This window comes from Mesocricetus auratus, unplaced genomic scaffold, assembly GCF_017639785.1.
Source record: "Mesocricetus auratus isolate SY011 unplaced genomic scaffold, BCM_Maur_2.0 Super-Scaffold_100001, whole genome shotgun sequence".
NCBI lineage: Eukaryota > Metazoa > Chordata > Mammalia > Rodentia > Cricetidae > Mesocricetus > Mesocricetus auratus.
This window is the reverse complement of record NW_024429187.1, coordinates 16,171,424-16,194,898: the sequence shown is the minus strand read 5'-3', so window position 1 is coordinate 16,194,898 and position 23,475 is coordinate 16,171,424. Positions and strand designations below refer to the sequence as shown.

At 43.2% G+C, this 23,475-nt stretch overlaps 1 long non-coding RNA gene across 1 annotated transcript in view; it reads right to left on the bottom strand.

Annotated features, from left to right (window-relative positions):
- LOC121139713 overlaps nt 1-23,227 on the bottom strand; it is a 32,232-nt gene extending 9,005 nt beyond the window's left edge. The window contains exons 1-3 of the long non-coding RNA XR_005876630.1: nt 23,189-23,227; nt 13,676-13,784; nt 12,456-12,497 (exon numbers count right to left, since the gene is read on the bottom strand). This is a non-coding gene — a long non-coding RNA (uncharacterized LOC121139713). The remainder of the gene's footprint in view (nt 1-12,455; nt 12,498-13,675; nt 13,785-23,188) is intronic.
- Nucleotides 23,228-23,475: the final 248 nt, after the last annotated feature.

Genomic DNA, 23,475 nt, shown 5'->3' with positions numbered 1-23,475 from the left:
CCCATCACTTGCTCCCTCAATCTTCTGGAGGCTGCCCCTGGCATCGAGAGGACCTCCCCACACAGGAGTGACATCAGTCCTCTCAGACCCAACCAGCAGCTCTCCCCACACCTGTGCACCCAGCTCCAGATGACCTTGGGTCCTCCTGGGACCCCTTCGCTGCCCACCACTCACTCCTTCAATCTTCTGGGGGCCTGCTTCTGTCATCGAGAGGACCCACCCACACAGGAAAGACTAGAGCCCTTCCAGATCCCACCCCTGGCATGCCCAGCTTCAGGAAAGAAGGAGACCAGTGGAGACAGAGACCCAACCTGCACCCACTGGAAGAAGAGATGGGAAGAAGACAGTATAAGAACACACTCAGCAATAGAAAGACCAGTATGACTCCACCAGAACCTAGAGACCGCATGCCAACAAGATCTGAAAAGCACAACATAGATGAAGCAGAAGAGACAGACCTTAAAAATTATTTTATGAAGATGATAGAGCCCCTCAAAGTGGAAACAAGGAAATCCCTTAAAGAAATAGAAGAAAAAACAAACAAAAAAATACATGAAATGGAGGAAAAGATGAACCAAAAAATTCAAGAAATAAACAAACCTCTTAAAGAATCTAAAGAGTACCAAGAAGAAAAACAACCAAACAAATGAAGGAAACTACTCAAACAGTTGAAGAGTTGAAGCTGAAATCGAAATAATAAAGAAAACACAGAATGAGGGGTTGCTGGAAATAGAAAAGCTGGGTAAACAATCAGGAACTACAGATGCAAGAATCACCAATAGAATACAAGAGATAGAAGAGAGAATCTCAAGTGTTGAAGATTCACTAGAGGATACACAGTCATCAACCAAAGAAAATCTCAAGTCCAACAAAGCCCTAACACAAAATATCCAGGAAATATGGGACACCATGAAGAAGCCAAACCTGAGAATAATAGGTATAGAAGAAGGTGAAGAAATACAGCTCAAAGGTACAGAAAACATATTCAACAAAATCATAGAAGAAAACTTCCCTAACCTAAAGAAGGATATGCCTATGAAAATAAAAGAATCTTATAGAACACCAAATAGGCTGGACCAGAAAAAGAAGTCCCCTAGCCACATAATAATAAACACATCAAACCTACAGAATAAAGAGAAAATATTAAGAGCAGCTAAAGAAAAAGACCAAGTAACATATAAAGGCAGACCTATATGAATTACACCCAACTTCTCAATAGAGACTATGAAAGCCAGAAGATCCTGGACAGATGTCCTACAAACACTAATGGAACAAAGATGCCAGCCCAGACTACTGTATCCAGGAAAGCTTTCAATAACCTTAGATGGAGAAAACAAAATATTCCACACAAAGCCAGATTTAAACAATACATATCCATGAGTCCAGCCCTACAGAAAGTGATGGAAGGAAAACTTCAACCCAACGAAGATAACTACACTCACAAAGACATAGGCAGTAGATAATCCCACTTTACCAAACACCAAAAGGAAAAGGGAGGAGAACCTATACACAATAACACCACTACCAATAAATCAAAAACAAACAAGAATCAACAATTGATGGTCATTAATATCCCTCAGTGTCAGTGGTCTCAACTTGCCTATGAAAAGACACAGACTGGCAGAATGGATACGAAGACAGAACCCATCCTTCTGCTGCATACAAGAAACACATCTCAACGTCAAAGACAGACATTACCTCAGAGTAAATGTCTTGGAAAAGATTTTCCAAATAAACAGACCCAAGAAACAAGCTGTCGTAGCAATACTAATATCTAACAAATTAGACTTCAAATTACAATCAATCAAAAGAGATGAAGAAGGACATTTCATATTCATCAAAGGAAAAGTCTATCAAGATGAAGTCTCAATTCTGGACATCTATGCCCCAAATAAAAAGGCACCCACATTCGTGAAATAAACATTACTAAAGCTCAAAATGCACATAAAATCTCACACACTAATAGTAGGAGACTTCAACACTCCACTCTCACCACTAAACAGGACCTCCAGACAGAAACTTAACAAAGAAACAAAAGAACTAACCGAAGTTATGATCCAACTGGGTTTAACAGACATTTATAAACATTCTATCCAAGCACCAAGTGCCACATGGAACCTTCTCTAAAATTGACCACATAATTGGAAACATAGCAAACCTCCACAGATACAAAAAATTGGAATAACTCCCTGTATCTTATCAGACCATCATGCATTAAAATTAGAATTCAACAATAACACAAATCGCAGAAACCCTACATACTCATGGAAATCGAACAATGCACAATTGCACCATCCCTGGGTAAAGGAAGAAATAAAAAAAGAAATTAAAGACTTCCTGGAATTTGATGAGAATTAAGATACAACATACTCAAACTTACGGGACACTCTGAAAGCAGTGCTGAGAGGAAAGTTCATAGCACTAAGTGCCCACATGAAGAAATAGTCACACTAGAGAATTAATAGCACAACTGAATGCTCTAGAACAAAAAGAAGCAAACTCACCCAGCAGGAGTAGACGACAGTAAATAATCAAATTGAGGGCTGAAATCAATCAAGTAAAAACCAGGAAAACATTGCAAAGAATTAATGAAACAAACAGTTGGTTCTTTAAGAAAATCAACAAGATAGACAAACCTTTGTCCAAACTAACCAAAAGGCAGAGAGAGAGCACGCTAATTAACAAAATCAGAAATGAAAAGGGGGACATAACAACAGACACTGAGTGCCGGGTGTTGGTGGCGCACGCCTTTAATCCCAGCACTTGGGAAGCAGAGGCAGGCGGATCTCTGTGAGTTCGAGGCCAGCCTGGTCTACAAGAGCTAGTTCCAGGACAGCCTCCAAAGCCACAGAGAAACCCTGTCTTGAAAAACCAAAAAAACAAAACAAAACAAAACAAAACAAAACAAAACAAAAAAAACAGACACTGAGAAAATCCAGAGAATCATCAGGGCCTACTTTGAAAACCTGTACTCCACAAAACTGGAAAATTTAAAGGAAATGGACAATTTTCTGGATAGATATCACTTGCCAAAACTAAATCAAGAACAGATAAACAATCTAAACAGACCTATAACCCTTCATAAAATCAAAGAAGTCATCAAAAGTATCCCAACCAAAAAAAGCCCAGGCCCAGATGGCTTCAGTGCAGAATTTTACCAGAAATTCAAATAAGAGCTAATTCCAATACTCCTCAAAGTGTAACCTCTTTTTACGAGGCTACAATTACCTTGGTACCCAAGCCACACAAAGACACAACTGAGAAAGAGAACTACAGACCAATTTCCCTCATGAACATTGATGCAAAAATACTCAACAAAATACTAGCAAATCAGATCCAAGAACACATCAGAAAAATCATCCACTATGATCAAGTAGGCTTCATCCCAGGGATACACAGATGGTTCAACATACAAAAATCTATCAATGTAATCCACCACATAAACAAACTGCAAAGGAAAAACCACATGATCATCTCACTAGATGCTGAAAAAGCCTCTGACAAAATCCAACACCCCTTTAAAGGTCTTAGAGAGATCAGGGATAACAGGAACATACCTGAACTTAATAAAAGCAATATACAATAAACCAACAGCTAACATAAAACTAAATGGAGAGATACTCAACGCAATTCCTCTAAAATAAGGAACAAGACAAGGCTGTCCACTCTGTCCATATCTCTTCAATATTGTACTTGAAGTTCTAGCTAGAGCAATAAGACAACAAAAGGAGATCAAGGGGATACAAATTGGAAAAGAAGAAGTTAACCTTTCACTATTTGCAAGTGATATGATGGTTTACATAATTTACCTGAAAAAATCCTCAAGGGAAGTCCTACAGTTGATAAACACCTTCAGCAAAGTGGCAGTATACAAGGTTAATTCAAAAAATCAGTAGCCCTATCATATACAGATGATAAATAGGGTGAGAAAGAAATCAGAGAAACATCACCCTTTACAATAAGCCATAAACACCATCAAATATCTGCGGATAACATTAACCAAAGAAGTGAAAGACCTGTATATAAAGAACTTTGAGTCTCTAAAGAAAGAAATCAAAGAAGACTCCAGAAAATGGAAAGATCTCCTATGCTCTTGGATTGGTAGGATCAACATAATAAAATGGCAATCTTGCCAAAAGCAATCTACAGATTCAATGTGATCCCTATCAAATTACTGGCACAATTCTTCACAGACATTGAAGGAACAATAATCAACTTTATATGGACAAACAAAAGACCCACGATAGCCAAAACAACCCTCTACAATAAAGGAACTTCAGCAGGTATCACCATCCCTGACTTCAAGCTCTATTATAGAGGTATAATCCTGAAAACAGCTTGGTATTTGCACAAAAATAGGCAGATAGACCAGTGGAATCTATTTTAACCCACACACTTATTTTTGACAAAGAAGCTAAAATTATACAACGGAAAAAAGAAAGCATCTTCAACAAATGGTGCTGGCATAACTGGATATTGGCATGCAGAAGACTGCAGATAGATCCATGTCTATCGCCTTGCACAAAACTTAAGTCCAAAGTGATCAAAGACCTCAACATAAATCCAGCTACATTGAAACTCTTAGAAGAGAAAGTGGGAGATACCCTTCAACAAAGTGGTACAGGAGATCACTTCCTGAACATAACACCAGTAGCACAAACACTGACATCAACAATTAATAAATGGGACCTCCTGAAACTAAGAAGCTTCTGTAAGGCGAAGGACACAGTCAACAAGACAAAAAGGCAGTCCACAGAATGGGAAAAGATACTCACTAACCCCACATCTGACAGAGGGCTGATCTCCAAAATCTACAAAGAACTCAAGAATCTAGTCTTAAAAACACCAAATGATACAATTAAAAAGTGAGGGTATAGAACTAAATAAAGAATTCTCAATTGAGGAGTCTAAAATGGCTGACAGACAATTATGAAAGAGCTCTACATCTTTAGCCATCAGGGAAATGTAAGTTAAAACAATTATGAGATCTTACTCCTGTCAAAATGGCTAAGATAAAAAATACTGAGGACAGCTCATGTTGGAAAGGATGTGAAGTAAGGGGAATACTCCTCTACTGCTGGTGGGAGTGAAAACTTGTATATCTACTTTGGAAATCAGTATGGTGATTTTCTCAGAAAATTGGGAATCAATCTACCTCAAAACCCAGCATTACTCCTCTTGGGCATATACCCAAAGAATGCTCAATCATGCCACAAGGACATTTGCTCAGCTATGTTCATATCAGCATTATTTGTAATAGCCAGAATCTAGAATCAACCTGGATGCCCCTTAACTAAGGAAGGGATAAATAAAAGGTGACATATTTACACAATGGAGTATTACTCAGCTGTAAAAAAACAATGGCATCATGAAATTTGCAGGCAAATGGATGGAACTAGAAAAAAAAACATACCGAGTGAGGTAACCCATACTCAGAAAGACAAACACAGTATGTACTCACTCATAAGTGGATACTAGATGTTACGCAAAGGACAACCAGACTACAATCCACAGCCACAGAGAAGCTAGGTACCAAGGAGGATTCTAAGAGGAATGCATGGATTGCCCTGGAAATGGGAATTAGATAAGATCTCCTGGGTAAATTGGGGGTGAGGGGGCAGTAAAAGGGAGGGAGAACATGAGGGAAGGGGATGACCAAGTTGGGGGAGGGATGGAGTGGGAGAGCAATGAAAGAGATATCTTGATAGAGCGAGTCTTTATAGCGTTAGGGAGAAACCTGGTGCTAGGGAAATTCTCAGGAATCCACAAGGATGATCCCAGCTAAGATTCCAAGCAACTGTGGGGAGGGTGCCTGAACTGGACCTCCCCTGTAATCAGATTGGTGAATGCCCCAACTATCATCATAGAGACTTCCTCCAGTAATTGATGAACCCAGATGCAGAAGAGATCCACAACCAAGCATCAGGCTGAGCTCTGGGAATCCAGCTGAAGAGAGGGAGGAGGGAACACATGAGCAAGGGAGGTCAAGATCATGAAAGGGAATTCTACAGAGACAGCTGAACCAAGCTCATGGGAACTCATGAACTCTAGACCGACCACTGTGGAACCTCCATGGGACCTAGCTAGGCCTTCTACATGTGGGAGACAGTGAGTCTATCTGAGAGGCCCCTGACAGGATCTATCCCTAGTGTATGAGCTGGCTTGTTGGGGCCCATTCCCTATGGTGGGGTTCCATGCTCAGCTTTAATGCAGCGAGGAGGGGCTTGTTCCTTCATGGACTTAATGGTCCAAGCTATGCTGGCTCCCCATGAGAGCCCTTCGGTAGAAGTGGATGGGGGGTGGACTGGGAGAAGGCAGGGAGGGGGGTTAGGAGGGGCAGTAGGAGGGGCAGGAGGTAGTACTGTAATGGGAATATAAAATGAAATCAAAATAAATAAGTGGAAGAGACTATTTTATCATTATAAATTTCACACCATCTGTGTATTAGTGTGTGTTGTTTGAACATGGATGTGAAGTTTGGAAAATATGCCCTAAATTTCAGGAAAACCATTACAAAATGTAGAAGGGGGTATACTAACAGAAAAAAATCCACTGTTTTTCATGTTTTCACACAACGTGTCTGATAATGGTGTGGGAAGTTCATGTGGTTCCCCACACGTCAGACAGTTCCCCAGCAGATGCCAACAGGTTGTTCTCATATTCAGTGCTGGCACTGTCTGCCTGGAGGTGATGTCGGAGCCTTTGTGCTACTGGCTCAAGTCCACAGGAATGTTCTCTGCGTAATGGGATAAGAGCTAGAAGTAAGTTGTCCCTTACATTCTAGTGGGAGAGCGTCCGTTATGCCCTCCTAGAGTTTAATTAATATATTAGTTACCTCACAGAGTACAGGAAGCACTTCACTCACTGGCTTATCAATCAAATGTAGACTCAAGGACACGTCTACTTCATGCTCCTGTAGCTACGAGTTCCCCAATGTGGTAGACTGAATCCCTTAATCTATGAGCCAAAAATAAGGCCTGCGTCCTTAAATTGCTTTCTTCATGCATCTTTGTCACACTGCCGACCTCAGATTGAGGAAAGTTCTCAGGAAGAGAGAGAGAGGGCAACAGATGATAATATGGCAGGTGCTTGAAGATGACCTAACAACATGGAGATTGTGTTTGGGGAAAATTATAGCATATTCAAAACAAAAAACAAAACTAAAACCGATAGACCCAAAGGAGAATGCCCAAATCACCCTGAGCTGGAGATCTTGATGTGAACTCTCAGCTTCCTGTTTTGGCCACCATGCCTCCGGGCCATGATGGACTCATCCCTTTGAAACCGCAGGCTCGAATACACTCTTCCTTCCTTTGTCACTTTGAGTCATGGCATTTTTATTCTACAGGAACAGAAAAGCAACTAACACAACGTCTCACATTCTCCACGTCCCCCGGCTCCTCCCACCTGCTGTCCACAGGATCCGTTCTTACTCCGTCATTCAGGTTTCTATCTCTCCCCGGGAATTATCTATGTCCCCAGAATGCATTGCCTCTGTATGGTCCTGCCCATTTCTTTCCTTTTACTTCTACAGTGTGGGCCAGCCTCCTCACCTCCAAGCCTCTCTCTAGGCTTCCGAGTGGCTCCTTAAATCTGCCTCAGCTGCGTCAGTCCATCTCCATAGTATATGCGTTCGTTTTCAAGACAGCACAGACAGACTTTTTTAACATTTATCTATCATGTGTGCTCAGGCGTGTGCATGAGTGCGTGTGGGGATCAGAGGGCAACTTGTAGGGGTCGGCTCTCTATTTCTAAGACCACGTGGGTTCTGAGGAGGCTCAAACTCGGGTTGTCAGGCTTGGGTGACAAGTGCCGTTACTGCTTGGGCCATCTCCATGGCCCCGCAAATGGACTCCACGTCTAAGCCTAGATGGGACTGCCTTCCGCACACAAGGAATTCCACGCAGACAGCTCTACCCTCATTTTCAAGTCATCTTTACATGGAGAAGGGCTGTTTATACTGCCTGTACTGCTCGCTGTCTGTTATTGATGGGGCTGTTTGGTCTCCCACAGTGCCCTGTTGTCGTGTCATCTGAACTGGTGGGCGAAAACTGATTTCTGAAGACACCACAGCTTTCAGGTGAACGAGATTAGCTCCCGCTCGATGACCCCTGTTGTGTGTCATGAGGGCACCCAATTCCAAATCCACCAGGCCCATTGCCTGAGGGTCTCAGGACTCTATCCCAGGCCCTGAAGGTTGCAGTTCAACCCTGCTCCTGAAGGTTGAAGTCTAGCCTCCATCACAGCCTCCGTTTTCTGAAGGCAAACTGTCCAACCTCCATCCAGCCAAATTCCCTGAAAGGTGAGAGGTCCAGCCTCTACCCAACTGCTGAAGGTATTTGGTCTAACCTCCACCCAGTTGCACACTCTGAAGATCATCTGTTCAGCCTCCACCCCCAGGCCTGTCCCCTGAAGGTATGCAGCCCAGCATCTACCCTTCCTCATACCCTTTTATATATCTGTCAATGATTCTTGCTTCAGTCTTGGCAAATAGACAGTGTTGGCTTTCCTGGCTGAAATAACTGAAAAGATTAATTGATAAACCATGTTGAGAACAACACAGGATTCAAAATCAGTGGTGGGGAAGGATGGTGGTATTCATGACTTGAAACAAGTGTGTGTTAATGCATCCATGTGTCTGTGTATGCATCTATGTCTCTGAATGTATCTGTTTGTACGCACATCTCTCCGCGTGTGCATGTGAATGTATCTGTGTGTGTCTTTCTGTGTGTGTATGCACATCTCTGTGTATCTGTGAATGTACGCATCTCTCTCTGTGTGTGAATTGTAACTGTGAGTGTGCACTTATCTTTCTGTGTGTTTATGCATATCTCTTTGTGTGTGTGAATGTATCTATGAGTGTGTGCATGTCTTTCTGTGTGTGTATGTGACTGAATCTGTGAGTGTGTGCTTGTGTTTTATGTGTATGAAAATATCTCTGTGTGTGTCTTTCTGTGTGTATGCACATCTTTGCGTGTGTGAATATAGAATATATCTGTGAGTGTGCGCATGTCTCTCTTTCTCTGTGAATTGTATCTGTGGGTTTGCACCTCTCTCTCTCTCTCTCTCTCTCTCTCTCTCTTGTGTGTGTGTGTGTGTGAGAGAAGTGAAATTAAGTGAAGCTACTTTTCTCCTTTCAAGGTTTGAAATACCTGATCTCTTCGAAATGATATAAGAACTTTTTACTCATAAGAGATAAAACAGATCTAATAGAACAATTAATTAAAAACTCAGTTTATTTGAAAATCAGGTCAAAAATGTTTTCTTTCAATACATTTGACTGCAATTTCACTGTAAAGAAATGAACAATGGAAACACGTGACAACAAGATTGCCCCTTTCATTCATTGTGAGGTCACTGAGTGCTAGATATCAGACCTCAGACCCAAGAAAACTGTATGGTATTTGTGTATGTGTGTGCGTGCGTGCGTGCGTGTGTGTGTGTGTGTGTGTGTGTGTGTGTGTGTGTGTGAGAGAGAGAGAGAGAGAGAACATGAGAACATGCATGCATGTACACATATACACATGTATACATACCCTTTGGAGGACAGTGGTAGACACTATTTTCCTCCATCATGATCCACCTTCCACCATATTAATATTATTGAAATAGAATTGATTCTTTGAAATCCCATGCATTATTTTTTGCATTATTTTTTACTATGTCTATCCACCCCTGCCTCTTTGCAACTCTCATTTCTGCCTCTATGCAGCCATCCTCACAACTTTACATTCTCCTTAGTTCTGGTTATTAACAACACTGAGTACTAACAACACTGTCCCTAAATTGCATGGGCATGGGAGCTATCCACTTGGGCACGAGCAGCCTAGAAGAAGCAATGTCCCCCAAAGAAGCATGGCTCTCACTCCCTTAGGGGCTATCCACTCACTTTGGATGCTCCTTCACCAAGGGTGGCTCCTCAGGGTCCCTCTACTATCCACATTGGAATAGCAACATCTTGAAATTCTTCCGGGTGCCTCTAAAGCCTCTCTGACCTATAGGTTCATACCTCATGGAGAAGAACCCACGCCTGGTAGTGAGATTCTCATTTAGAAACCTGTGTTTTATAGGGACAGTATTATTCACCCAAGGAAGGGAATTCTGTTCAAACTCCACACATGTTTGCTGGCTTACGAACGAGTGGATGTACCACTTAAAGCTTCTTCATAATCCTTGGCTTCAGTCAGCCTCTTACTCTGCTGTTTCCTGTCACCCACTTAGTCCCACTTAGACCTTTAACACAGAACATTCCCCCCACGATTTCAATCCTCTCTATTCTACTATCCCCTCTGACTGTATCTTTTACCAGGGTTGCAGGATTATCAGTTTCTGTGCAGTGTCTTCATACACTTCAGTTCCGTTAATCCTTCTACAGTCCCACTTCCTCATGCCTGACCCATTCCATGTTGAATCTTTCTGCCCCCAGGAGCCCCCTCTCTGCTTTCATGTCACCTGTACCCTGCTGTCTCCCCTCCCTCGGTGCATCTGCCCTCAATGCCCTGTTTCCAGTGACCTGAACCTCATATCTGCTTCAAGTTAAACACACGAAAGCCTGAAGGCAGGGTCTGCATAGGAGAGAACACATGAGGCTTGTTTTTTTTTTCTGAGCCTGAGTGACCTCACTCAGTATAAATTATTTTTTTTCAGTTTCATCCGTTCACACCAGTCAATGCTATGGTTTTGTTTCTCTCTACAGCTGAGCAGTGTTCCATTGTGTGTATTTCCCACATTTCCCTTATCAGCCCCGTCAGTCAGTGGACATCTAGGTGGATTCCATTTCCTCTCTATTGTGAATGGAGCAGCAGTGAACATGAATGCAAGGTTTTCATGTATATGTAAAGGTTTGTGTATGTGTAAAGGTTTTTGTGTGTGTAGCACAAGAATGGTACAGCTGGAAGACGTGTTTTGAGTTTTTGAGGACCCTCTATACTAGTTTCTGAAGTCTCTGCTTTAGTTTCTTCTGTTTTGTTGTTGTTGCTGCTGCTTTTCTTTATCTGGTTTTCTTAGCAGAGTAAGACTGGCTTTCATGAAAAGAATTTATTCCTTTGCTATTTCACAGAATGATTTCAACGATATAATGCTAGTTCCTCTTTGAAGTTCTGGTAGAACCTGTAGTGAGTCAATCTGGTCCTTGGATTATTTTAATTAATTCTTCAGTTTTGTTGCCATTATGAATCTATTGAAACCATTAATTTATTCCAAGTTTAATTTTGGCATGTTGTATGTATCTAGAAAGTCATGCATTTCTTTGGATTTTCCAATTTAGTGAAATGAAGATTTTCAAAGTTTCCTTAATGATTTTCTGAATTTCATTGGGATTTGTTGTGATGTCTTCTTTTTCAAGTCTAATTTTATTAATCTGTGCCTCCTCTCTTTCTATTTTGATTACCTTAGATAAGGATTTGGCAATCCTTTAATTCATATAAAAGTGGAACTTTTCCAGGCTCTCCTGGATTTAAAAACCTCTATTAAGCAATCTGCTGCTATTCTAATTGTTCTGTCTTTATAAGCGGCTTCAGCTTTGTCTCTTACAGCTTTCAATATCCCTTCTTTATGTTTTTAGTATTTGTAGCTGTAGTTACTCTTCTGGTACTGTCAGCTAGTTCTGTATACTTCCTGTATCAGGGTAGGGATCTCTTTCACTATGTTTGGGAAGTTTTCTTCCATGAGGTTATTGAAAATATTCTCAATGCCTTCACTATGGCACTCTTCTCTTTTTACAAAACCCATAACTTGAAGGTTAAATCTTTTCATTGTGTCGCAAAGTTTTCCTTTGTTCTATCCATATTTCTTCATATTTCTCTAATTTATCACTAAGCTTTACTGACTGATCCAATTCTGCTTTTTCTTTCATGTGATCCATTTATGAGTGGCAGTATCCATTGAGGTTTTATTGGGCTTACTGAGTTTTTCATTTCCTTTATCATTCTAGGTTGGGTTTCCTTCAGCAATTCTGCCTTTTTATCAGACTCTATTCTCATGCCTTGGATTGGTTTCCTTATTTCATTCAGACTCTTGAGAGAAGATGTCCTGGGTTTCCATGTCAATTTTGTTTCTTAATTGGGACTTGAATAATTGAAGGTGTTTGTTAGAAGTCTTCCTTCTTGGTCAAATCACTTTTCTTCTTTCTGTGGTGGTATATACAATGTATACAATGCATACAATGTATACAATGTTCCAGAGAGAACTAAGTTCTAAGAGATCTGAGACAGTGTCTTCCTCTTGGGACTGGTATTGATGCCTGCGAGTTCTATCCCTAGTTGTCTTCTAAGCATCAGCAACTGTCTGCTCTAGAAGTTATTGTCCAGGGATCAACACGCCCCTGGGTGGTCTCCTCCTTTGCCACCTTCTAGTAGTTCTCCATGCCCGAATGCCTTACTTTGAGTCATCTCTGGGCAACCAGAGGCTGGGCAACAAGGTGTGGAGCTTATGGGGTGGGTAAGAGTGTGTCTTACCTGGCAGCATAGGCAAGTGAGATCCCAGAGAAGCTGGGTGGCCTGTGGAATGGGGCAGAGAGGGATCCATCTTATTTTTTGAGTCAGGGTATCTCATTGACCCTAGATCTCACCAATTCGGCTAGACTCTCTGGACAGAGAACCCCAGGAATCTTCCTTTCTATTTATCTAAGGCACCAGGGTTATGGGCATGTCCAGCACCCCTAAATTTTTATGTGGGTGCTAGGAATCTGAACTCAGGTCCTTATGCTTGACAATCACTGTAGCACAAATTCTAATTGTTTTTTAACAATGAAAGGGGGAACTGTTGTGATATTTTGTTTATGATCTAACTTGGCTTGCTTGAGGATCAGAGCACAGAGCTAGCCACACTAGTTAGCCATAGAGGTCAGGCAGTGGTGACACACACCTTTAATCCCAACACTTGAAAGACAGAGACAGATGTTCCTCTGTGAGTTCAAGGCCACTCTGGGCTACACAAAATTGAATCTGTATAAAAGAGAAACAGAGCTCACACAAAGGTGATTCCAGCACTTGGGAAGTCCCAGGACTTTAATCCCAGCACTAGGGAGGTGGAGACTGGAGTGATATGGCTGGACAGAGAGAGGAATATAAGGCAGGGGGAGACGAGAGAGAGAGATGCAGTCTGAGGAGCAGCACAGTCTAAGCAGTCTGAGGATGCAGTCACTCCGAGGAGAGGATCACCCCTTTGGTCTGAGCACTGGTATAAGGGAGAACTCGTTAGAGGCTGGCTGCTTTGCTTCTCTGATCTTCAGCATTAACCCCAACATCTGACTCTGAGTCTTTATTTTTTATTATTAATATTGATTAGAATGTGTGCTACAAAAGAACTTTACTAAAACCGAGACACCTATCCATATCTTTGTTCTAATTATTTTTGTTAGCATACATTAACACTACAGAATAACTGGCTTTGTCATGACATCACACACACAGACACTTGATCACAGCCGTCCCACATTATCCTCTCTCATCCTTACCCCCTCCCTTCCTCTTCTTTCCACACCCTTGGCAATTTTATTAGGTTTTGTTTCTTTTTTTTCCTCTCCCTAAACTTTACATATGAGCGAAAACACACAATGCCCATCTTTGTGAGTGTGCCTTGTTTTACTTTAGCGTAATCACCTTGAGTCCCATCCACTTCCCCATCAATGGCAAATTTGTCCTTCCTTATGGCTGAATAGGACTCCAATGTGTACCTATAGCAGGTTTTCTTTATCTGCTTGTCAGCTGATGGGTGCCGAGGCTGAGTCCACAACTTTCCCGTCACGCGGGTCCACCATGTCGTGCTGGAAGGCCGCCTTCCACCTCAGAAGAGCAGAAAGGAAAATGAGTAAACCCTGGAGTTCTAAACATCCACTTCATTCACCAGGCTTGAGTTGCCAACCAAATCAATGATCTCAGGAGCTTATTTAATCAAGGTCCTTGTCAACAAGCCTTCCTGTCTATCCTCCAGCAAGTGATAGATGCATGAGAATGGATAAATCAATATTCAAATCAGCTGAGTGCATGCCGGTAGAGGGGATTGCCTCCATATCTACGAAGAAACTAAAATGGCAGGGCTTTCCTCCACACGATGGCTTTCCTGCCTTTCTCTTTGAGTTATCAAAGCAGTTCTAAGACAGGTAGTCTTCCGCCTAAAAAAGCGTACACATGGAAACAAGTCACTTGTTAAGGTCAATGGATAAATGAGAGGGATAGGGTTCACTTTGCAAAAGGGAGTAGGTGGCATTGTCGTACTTTTTTTCTGAGGACAAATGGAGGCAGGGGGTGGGGTGGTGATGAGGACCCTGTGTATTAGAAAACACAGTTGCTCTGTCTTTAGTTCTCTGCCTTGCTGGATAGCAGGAAGCCTGCTGTGTGGGCATTTATCTCTAGGTATTTCACAACGTGAAATAGCACAGCGTTTTTCAGTTCACAGTCCTCCAACAAGTCGTAGGCAAAGATTCCACATGAGACCACTGCCCAGTCTCATCCCATTCAGAGACCACCAACTCAAATTGATAAACTTTACGCCATGCTTTTCAAGATCCGTCCCATCTACAACAGAACCACACAGGGGCCTTGGTGACACACCAAGAACTGCAGGCCCCAGCTAGGCTCGGGTGGCATATAGAGACACGAGGTTCTCCTTATGGTACACCCTGGATTCTTTAGCATCAGCGACTCAAAAGCATTTAGACTGGCAAATGGTAGCAAAGAACCACACAAGGGCAGGCTGGGAGACCGCTCTCTCCATTATCCAGTGTCTGTCTAGGAAGACAGGTCCATTCTGCCTTCAAAGAAGCTACGGGGAGTCCTGCAGGGGCGGTGGCATTGGAATGATAATGTATGCGAAGCCGTGATCTAGCTTCCCTGCCACAGCTAGCTGGTGCATCCAACACACATCGCAGGACAAAGGCACGATGCCCAGGAGGGCTTGCTGAACGGAGCCCTGTTGGTACTGAGTAGGGAGTGTGTGTCTGAAGGATTGAAGCTTTGGCAAGGTGTGAGGTTAAGAACAGTTCACGAAGACATGAAAGCAGTGTGTGTGCTTCCAGAAATGAGAGATTTTGAAGGACGTGTGAGGACTGACAGGCCACTCTAACACTGCGGTGTGAGGGCGGGGGGTGGAGTAGGGAGTGGGGGGGGGTAGGAGCCATTGGGTGTTACACAGGCACCTGCAGAGGGTGGTTGGCACTGGGCTAAAGGACTGCCATCTTTTCCTATGGACGATGGAGGGAATTTCAGGGGTTGGGTCAGGAAGCAGCAAGTGTTTTCCCTTTTCATCAGCCATAGTGGTGGCCGGGCACACCTTAACAGAGTGAAAATGGTAAAATGAATTCAGTTGTTTTCTGCAGAAGAAGCCCTGGCCATACTGCAACCCATTCTGATTTCAATGAGCATCGGTGTACGGCTGACGTGTGTTGAGAGAAGCCTTTTCCTTGGCAGCCGTTTTGGTTTTTCCCCACCAGTTGCCTGGACTCTGCCGCGTGTAGTCCCCAAATAACACACAAAGATGCTGTATTAATTATGAAGGTATTGGCTGTTTGTTTGTTTCTTGCTGGCTAGCTCTGACTTAAGTATTTAACCCATCTAAGTATTTCTCTTACCGGAGAAAAGGTCTGGGCTTCTAACCCCTATGGCGGCTACATTGTGACTCTCTGTGTCTCTCCTACCCAGAGTCCTCCTCCACTCCTAGTCCTACCTATCTTGCTTCCCTATTGGCCAACAGTGCTTTATTGACATATACACAGGACTTCCCAATCAGACGTGATCTCATGGTCAGCTGAGAAGGGCTGCAGTATGCCTGTAGCATGTCCACTGATAACAGACACATGATAGTCAGTAGCTACAGATCTTATCTCCGCTGATGGGCTTCCAGGATTACTTAATAAAGCCCCAGGTCCTTCTGGATGTCAGAAGGTCACATTGTGTTTCTCCTTGTCTGGCTGATGGTGTGGAGCACAGATGTGCGCCAGCTCACTTTATGCAATCGCCTGATTTATGTATCCAGCCTTGCCTTTAACTGATTTGCTATATTTAGCGTTTTTCCGTGTTATTTTGTTTCGGCTAAGCCGGCACTTGCGTGTGTCGTGTGTATAGCATCCCAGGCGCGTTCGCTGCTTGCATCGTCGTGATCAAAGCCCCCTGTATTCTTTGCATGTGTCAATCATCACGATGAGCAATTTCACCCATGGTGAGGCACAGCCGGGATCTCTCTCTTCCTATGGTTGACTAATATTCTATTTTGTATATATATACCACAAATGATTTATCTGCAAGGATTCACAATTTATTTAGAAAGTCTAGGAAATCGAATGTAATACAATGGAGAAAAAAAACCCACCCATGTTTCTGCAGTGCTCCGGGTGTCATCCTGTTGTTACGGCCTTTGGTACCGGTCTGCTGCCTACACCTTCCTTTCATGCCCAGCCTTGACTGCCCTAACTAGGAACGAAGCCCTGAGAAATTATAATCTTTAAAAAAAAACATTCATTTTATTTTTATTTGTGGATGAGTGTGTGTCTGTGTGTGCATGTGGATGCAGTGCCTGCAGAGGCCAGAGGGGGGCGATGGAGTCACAGGTGTTGGTGACCCCCTGAGGCGGGTGCTGGGAACGGAATTCAGGTCCTATGCAGGAGTGGCCTTGGCTCCTGAGCCCTGAGCCGTCTCTCTAGTGCCCGGTGTGAGCACTATCAGTCTTTCTAAGGAGGACTAGTGTGGGATGGTCTCACCAGGAAGGGTTTCTATTAGACCTCTGAGCTCAATAGCTCACTCTAATTTTAGTCTCTCTGCAGCCTATTTTTAGATCATGCAATTAACTGAAAGGAAGTAGATTTTTTTTCCTATCAAAAGCACTCATTCTCATCAGATAAGTAGACTAAATCATCCTTAAAAAATAAGAAAAGACAGTAAAGAATAATTAGTAAGAATATCCATGCCAAAACAGTTTTGGCTGGGAAGTTTTAGATGTCAGGACAAATGCAACAAAAATGAAGCACTTTTAAGGAATGAAATGTTAAACACAAAACTATAAACCTCCTATAGGCTCCTTACGAGGCAGCAGAAAGACATTCCAGACGGCCTTTGGTTTGCTTATAACTTCCAAGCTTGATGGATAAAAGGAAAAATGGAAATGGTAGATTTAATTAAAATTCGAAAGTTAAACAAAACAGCAAGCACCAACCCCAACACCAGCATTAAGAGAATTAAAAAAAAAAGTCAATAGCCACGAGGCAACTTCATCAAACACAGACTGGACGCAAAATCAGCACCAAATACAAAGAACTCAAAGGTTCTTACGATAACCAAACAGACAACCCAATCAAAACACTAAAGCCAGTCTGAGCGGTGGTGGTGCAAACCTTTAGTGCCAGCACTCGGGAGGCAGAGTCTGAGGGATCTCTGTGAGTTCATTTGAGGTCAGCCTGGTCTACAGGGTGAGTTCCAGGACAGCCAGGGCTACATGGAAAGAGCCCTGTCTTGAAAATCCAATCCAAAACAAAACAAACCAAGCCAAAAGCCAGTCATCCTGTGCCCCAGTGGGCACCCATCCCAGTAACTCAATAAATAGTTGTGGAAAACACACAGTGGGTATCGGATCTCAACAGACCCTCCCCTCTACCACCAAGATGGCTTCTGGAACGTCCCCATCAACACCAACAATCCTGCTGTGGGTAGACGCTGTGCAGGATGGCAGCCAGGTCACATGGCAGGAGCAGACTGACTTATCAGAAGCCCCCATGTCTCCGGAGGGTGGCCTCACCATTTTGTACTCCCAGCTGTGACGGTGAGCACACCCCATCCACAATCTTGTCAGGATCCAGTCGGTCGGATAGGAGCGGCGAGGGATACCTCACTGCTGTTTTAACATCCAAGTCCCTGTACTGGGACACAGAGCATCTTCTCGTTGTCAGCTGTCTGTCTTTGGTGAGGCACCTGCTCAGTTCTTTCCATTGGGATTTTTTAAAATTTTCATTTGAACTGTTCTGCATCTGTTTGGGATCTTGGCTTTTCAGATACCTGCGTTGTGTCTCTGCACCCCCCCCCCCATATCTGTGGTTTGTCTTTTCATTGTCTCTGCATAACAGACTGTCATTTCCTTTTGAGGCAAATACTATTCTTTCTTTTTTGTAGTGGTAATGATTGAACATAGGATGCTCACACTTGCAAGGCTCCTTTTAGCTCCATCTCCAGGCACATACTATCACACGTATGCCTGTGCGTGTATGTGTGTGTGTGTGTGTGTGTGCGTGTTGCTCACAGTACACTTTGTTTATTCTAGTAAGCTTTCTCATAATATCAGGAGCAGGCCTGTGTGTGTGTGTGTGTGTGTGTGTGTGTTGCACACAGTATACTTTGTTTATTCTAATAAGCTTTCTCATCGGGACCACCAGCTCACAACTATTGACACAGAGACTTGCTATTAATTATGAAAGCTTGGCCTTAGCTTAGGCCTTTTTTCCCCAACTAGCTCTTATATATAACCTAATAAAGTCACGTTCTATCACGGCTTGGTTACCTTTCCTCTGTCCTATATGACCAACGTGTTCCGTGTCTTGTTGGCATCTCCCGAGTGCTTAGGATTCACCCCTCTGACTTCCTCTCTCTCTGCTGGAAATCCACCTATCCTCTCCTGCCTAGCTATTGGCCATTCAGCTTTTTTATCACACAAAGCACAGCAACACATCTTCCCACGGTGTACCAATATCCAACAACAGATTGTCCATTCACATACTATTCTACCAATGGACCTCTGGGCAGCTATCACTGTTTGATTATCGTGAATAATCCCTGCTATGTGGCTATTGACATGCAGATACCCAGCTCCCTGCTTTCAGTGTCTTTGGGGTCAAAACCAATTCTCATTTCTGTGAGCAAAGCAGTTGTGTAATATCCATGACCAGAGATCTTTGTTCTTTGTGCGGGTTTTTCCTCTCCCCCAATTGAGGGGACAAAGGATTGGCAGGCTACTGACTTCAGGAAACAAATGTTTTGTGGTCTCTGCCTGCCTGTGGCTTTGCCTGCAGAAGAGTGAGGTGGATGGGGTTGAAAGGCAACTTATGAAGCACTTTTTAGAGAGATGACTTTTACTTTCTGCAGTAGTGTATAAACCCTGGCTTCAGATAGAAGTCAGGTCAAAGCAGCATAGGATAAAAAAGATCTGAAAAAGACCACAGAGCATCTATTGAGACCCTCTTCCCTGACTCCTTAAAACCAGAGAGATATCGTAGGCAGCCACAATTTTGTATCCGGGTTATTATCTGTGCAAAAGTAGCTCTCTATCTCATGCTCTAAGTGCCAAGAAACAGAGTCTTATCACATAGATTCACATCTCAACACAGGAAACGGACCAGTATTTTAAGATGTCAGTCCTCCCTAGGCCAGCCCTCAGCATGGGTGTGTGGACAGTTGGTTAAACAAGCCTTGATCCGCATATGAAGGCTATATCTGGGGTCTACTTAGTATCTTCCACAAATGAACAAGGCAGTATAACTAAGCTTTATATTGAAAATGTTCTTGCAAGCTGTGACTCCCACCCCCACCTAACTATAGTGAAAGCTTTACATTCGATGCATGTTAAGGGCTTTGGGCTTCATTGCTCCGAAACAGCATTTATTTCATATAGAGAGATGGGAGAGAGAACTAGAGACCAAGATGGAGAGAGAAAGATGATAGATTGATAGATATAGATGGATAGATGATTGTGACCTGTAGTCTTCCCAACAGCTGCCTGGGTCCCATCATCACGTTAGCCCCCAAATAACACCCAAGACACTATATTAATTATGAAGCTGTTAGCCATTTGCTTTGCTTTTTATTGACCAGCTCTGACTTGATTATTAACCATAACTACTAATATATATTTTTATAAGGTCTTATCTTACCGAGGACTCAGCCTCATGCATCCTCTCCCTGCGATCACATGACGACAACTCTCCTCACTATATTTCCCAGAATCCTCCTAGACTCCTAGTCCCACCTATCTTGCTTCCCTATTAGCCAACAGTGCTTTGTTTACATATATACAGAAGGACTTCCCCCATCAGGTGACAGATGATAGATAGATGATAGATGATAAATATAACAAAATGAAAAAATAAAGGGCCAGGGAGATGGCTGTGTCAGCAAAGAGCTTGCTCACAAGCATGAGGACCCGAGTCTGGATTCTCAGCACCCATGTGAAAACTGGCACAGGGAGAGACGGGATAGCTTCTTAGTGCTCAGTGCACACCACTCTAACTACCCAGGTGATCCCAGATTCACTAAAGGATCCCATCTCAGAGAATAAAGGTAGAGAGTGATCCAGGAAGGCTTCCAACATTTACCTCTGTCTTCCACTAACCTATGCACCTTCATATACATGTGCAAACCTACAAACAGGTACACACTACATTACACACACACACACACACACACACACATACACACACACACACACACACTAAGCAGATGCCTGACAGGATGTCTGACAAAGGTATTCCACCCTGTGATGCCAAGGTGGAATATAGTTGCATACTGATCCAGGGGAATGAATGAATGAATGAGTAATCATCCCCTGTAATCCAGTGGATTTATCCTGGGCAGAGCAAAATGAGATGGATACTTTTAATACCATGAGGTCCTTCAGCAGTGCAGCTCATGATCATCTGTTGCTAGAAACAACCTAGGATAAGACCCAGAACTTCCTTGACTTGGCTTAGAAACATTTTAGTCGTCAAATTAATTTCTGACCGTTCTCTCAGCATTTGTTTAAACAAGGAAAGGTTTGGTCACATGTACAAAAACATTCAACTCTGAATTGATGTCTTGATATCTTTGCCATGGCTTACTGGCATAGTCTCTGAAAAATCTAGCCTTGGGCACATAGAAATCCCCTATCAAGTTCAGTTCAGTAAGTTCTATTTGATTCTCTGAAATCTTCAGGCTAAGTAGAGACCCAGAGAGAGACAGAAACAGAGAGAGATAGAGATAGAGAGAGAGAGACAGAGACAGAGACAGAGAGACAGAGAGGAGATTGAAAATGTTCAACTCTATCTGAAGTTCCCTGAAGCCAGGTGGAGTGTGGTAGTTATGGCTGTATCCCGGCACTCTGGATGCTGAGTCAGGACAGCAAGTTCCAAGCCGGCCTGGGCTATATCACAAGACCCTGTCTCTGAATTTAAAAACAAACACTAGTGGGCTCATGGTTCTGGGTGGCTGAGATTCTAAATGTGTCCTCCCTCGTTCTGAAGCCCAAGCGAAGGGAACAAGTAAGAGACACGTTTTTTTTTTTTTCCCTGAGGATTGGGTTCCTTCCTTAGTCCAAGCATCAGGACTCGGCACTCTTTCTTCTGGGTCAGTGTCTTCCAAAAACATTTTGACTGAGTGACAGCCAGCATAAAACTCCCCTGTAGGTATGGAGTGGGGGGAGTGGATGGCCCACAGCCAAAGCAGCAAGGGCAGATGACGAGCTTCCTCCATCCTTTGATCTCCAAGTAGAAGTCGTGAGGTCTCTTCTCTCTGAGGCAGAGCATTCCCATCACCTGTTTTCATGGGTAATTCCTCTATTTCCTCTAGGCAGAGTGTACTTTTAAATTTTGCCTTGATTTTTTTCCTTTTGGCATTCTCTCTCTACTCTCTCTCTCTCTCTCTGTGTGTGTGCATGCGTGTGTGTGTGCATGCATGTGTGTGTGTGTGTGTGTGTGTGTGTTGCATACACAGGGGTGTGTGGGTGCAGAGTCCCGAGCAGAATGTCAGGAGTTCTGCTGTGTTGTTTTCCACCTTACTGCCTTGGGTCAGGATCTCTTCCTGCGGAAGGTATGCAGGTCCTTGTGCCCACAGATACATTGTGGAATGTTACTTTATGTGTGTAAAGATGTGTTACATTTGTTTGTGCTGCATTTGTTTAATTATGAAAAGACAGTGCTGCTGTTTCACCTTGCCTGTCTAAGGAGCCTGATTGGTCTAAAAAAAAGCTGAATGGCCAATAGCTAGGCAGGAGAGGGATAGGCAGGGCTGGCAGGCAGGGAGAAGAAATAGGAAGAGGAATCTAGGTTGGAGAAGAGTAAGAAAGAAGAGAATGAGGAGAAAGAGGGGGGATATGCCCAGAGCCAGAAGCCAGGCAGCTGCCAGCCAGCTAGACACAGAGACAGCTGGAAAATAAGATATAAAGAAAGAAAGGCAAACCATAGACACAGAGAAACAGAATAAAATGAGAGCTAAGGTGAAGCCGAGCATTCATAACTAATAGTAAGTCATGATTTGGGGGCTGGTTGGTGGCCCAAGAGAAAAAGTCTGGTACACAGAGAAGCACTAGAGGATCCAGGAATCTTAAACACATGGGACTGCGTCTTCCAAGAGACAGATGTATAACCTGTTTTCCACCCAGGAGGCTGGGAGTGGAAGTGGTTAATAGCCTGTGACCTCCATGCTATCTGTGTGATCCGGCCACACCAGATCCCCCACGCCATCGAGAGCTTTTTTTTTTCTTTAGTTAACCTAGAGAACCTATCTTTATGGAAGATGCCACCTGTACTTTACAAAGAGTTTTGAGGTAATCATGTTTTAAGTTTGTTGTGCACAGAGGACTGAGTTAATTATCACCAGGAAACTTTTCCCCCAAATTGTGCTGTGCTTAAATATGTCTAAAATCAACCTACAGGGTTAGACTCTTGAAAGTTTGAACCAACCTACTGTCTTCTTGTCTCTTGTGGATTAATACTCTGCTGGCTGTAGCGTTTGCGGAGTGCTGTCCCCCCCCCATGTCTTCTGTACACATACACACTCTCCCTGGACCAGCATCTTGCCATTTAGGTAGACTGACCTGGCTAGTGAGCTCCCAGTGCTGAGGATACAAGCACACTCGGCCGTGTCCAGTTCTCCCCCTCCCCCCCACATAGGTACTGGGGATTTGAACTCAGGTCCTCATGCTCTTACTCACTAAGCCATCTTTCAAACCCTATTTGGGCATAATTTTCACACATTTGGTTTTTATAGTTGCTATCTGTATTTAACGAGAAGGTAGCTACTTCTTATAAACATATACGTACACATATGAGAGGCAGCTCCTTAACATACATACATGCACAAGAAGGCGGCTGTAGGCCCTGCTGTGCTGTCTGAACCCCCAAATAACACACAGGACGCTATATTAATTATGAAGCTGTTGGCCGTTTGCTTGGTTTCTTACTGGCTAGCTCTGACTTAAGTATTTAACCCATAATTGTTAATCTAAGTATGTCTCTTACCGGAGGAAAGGGTCAGGACCTCTTACTCCTCTGACGGGCTACATGGTGTCCCCTCTGTGTCTCTTTCCCAGAACCCTCCTCAACTCCTAGTCCCACCTATCTTGCTTCCCTATTGGCCAACAGTGCTTTATTCAAACCAATCAGACACATTTTTACAGAATGACATCTTCCAACAGGCAGCCGCTTACATACATACATGCAGGAGAAGGCAGCTGTTTGTAAGCATACGCGTTCATGAATACACAGTGCCATGAGGCAGAGGATCACATGGGAAGCCACCACCTTTG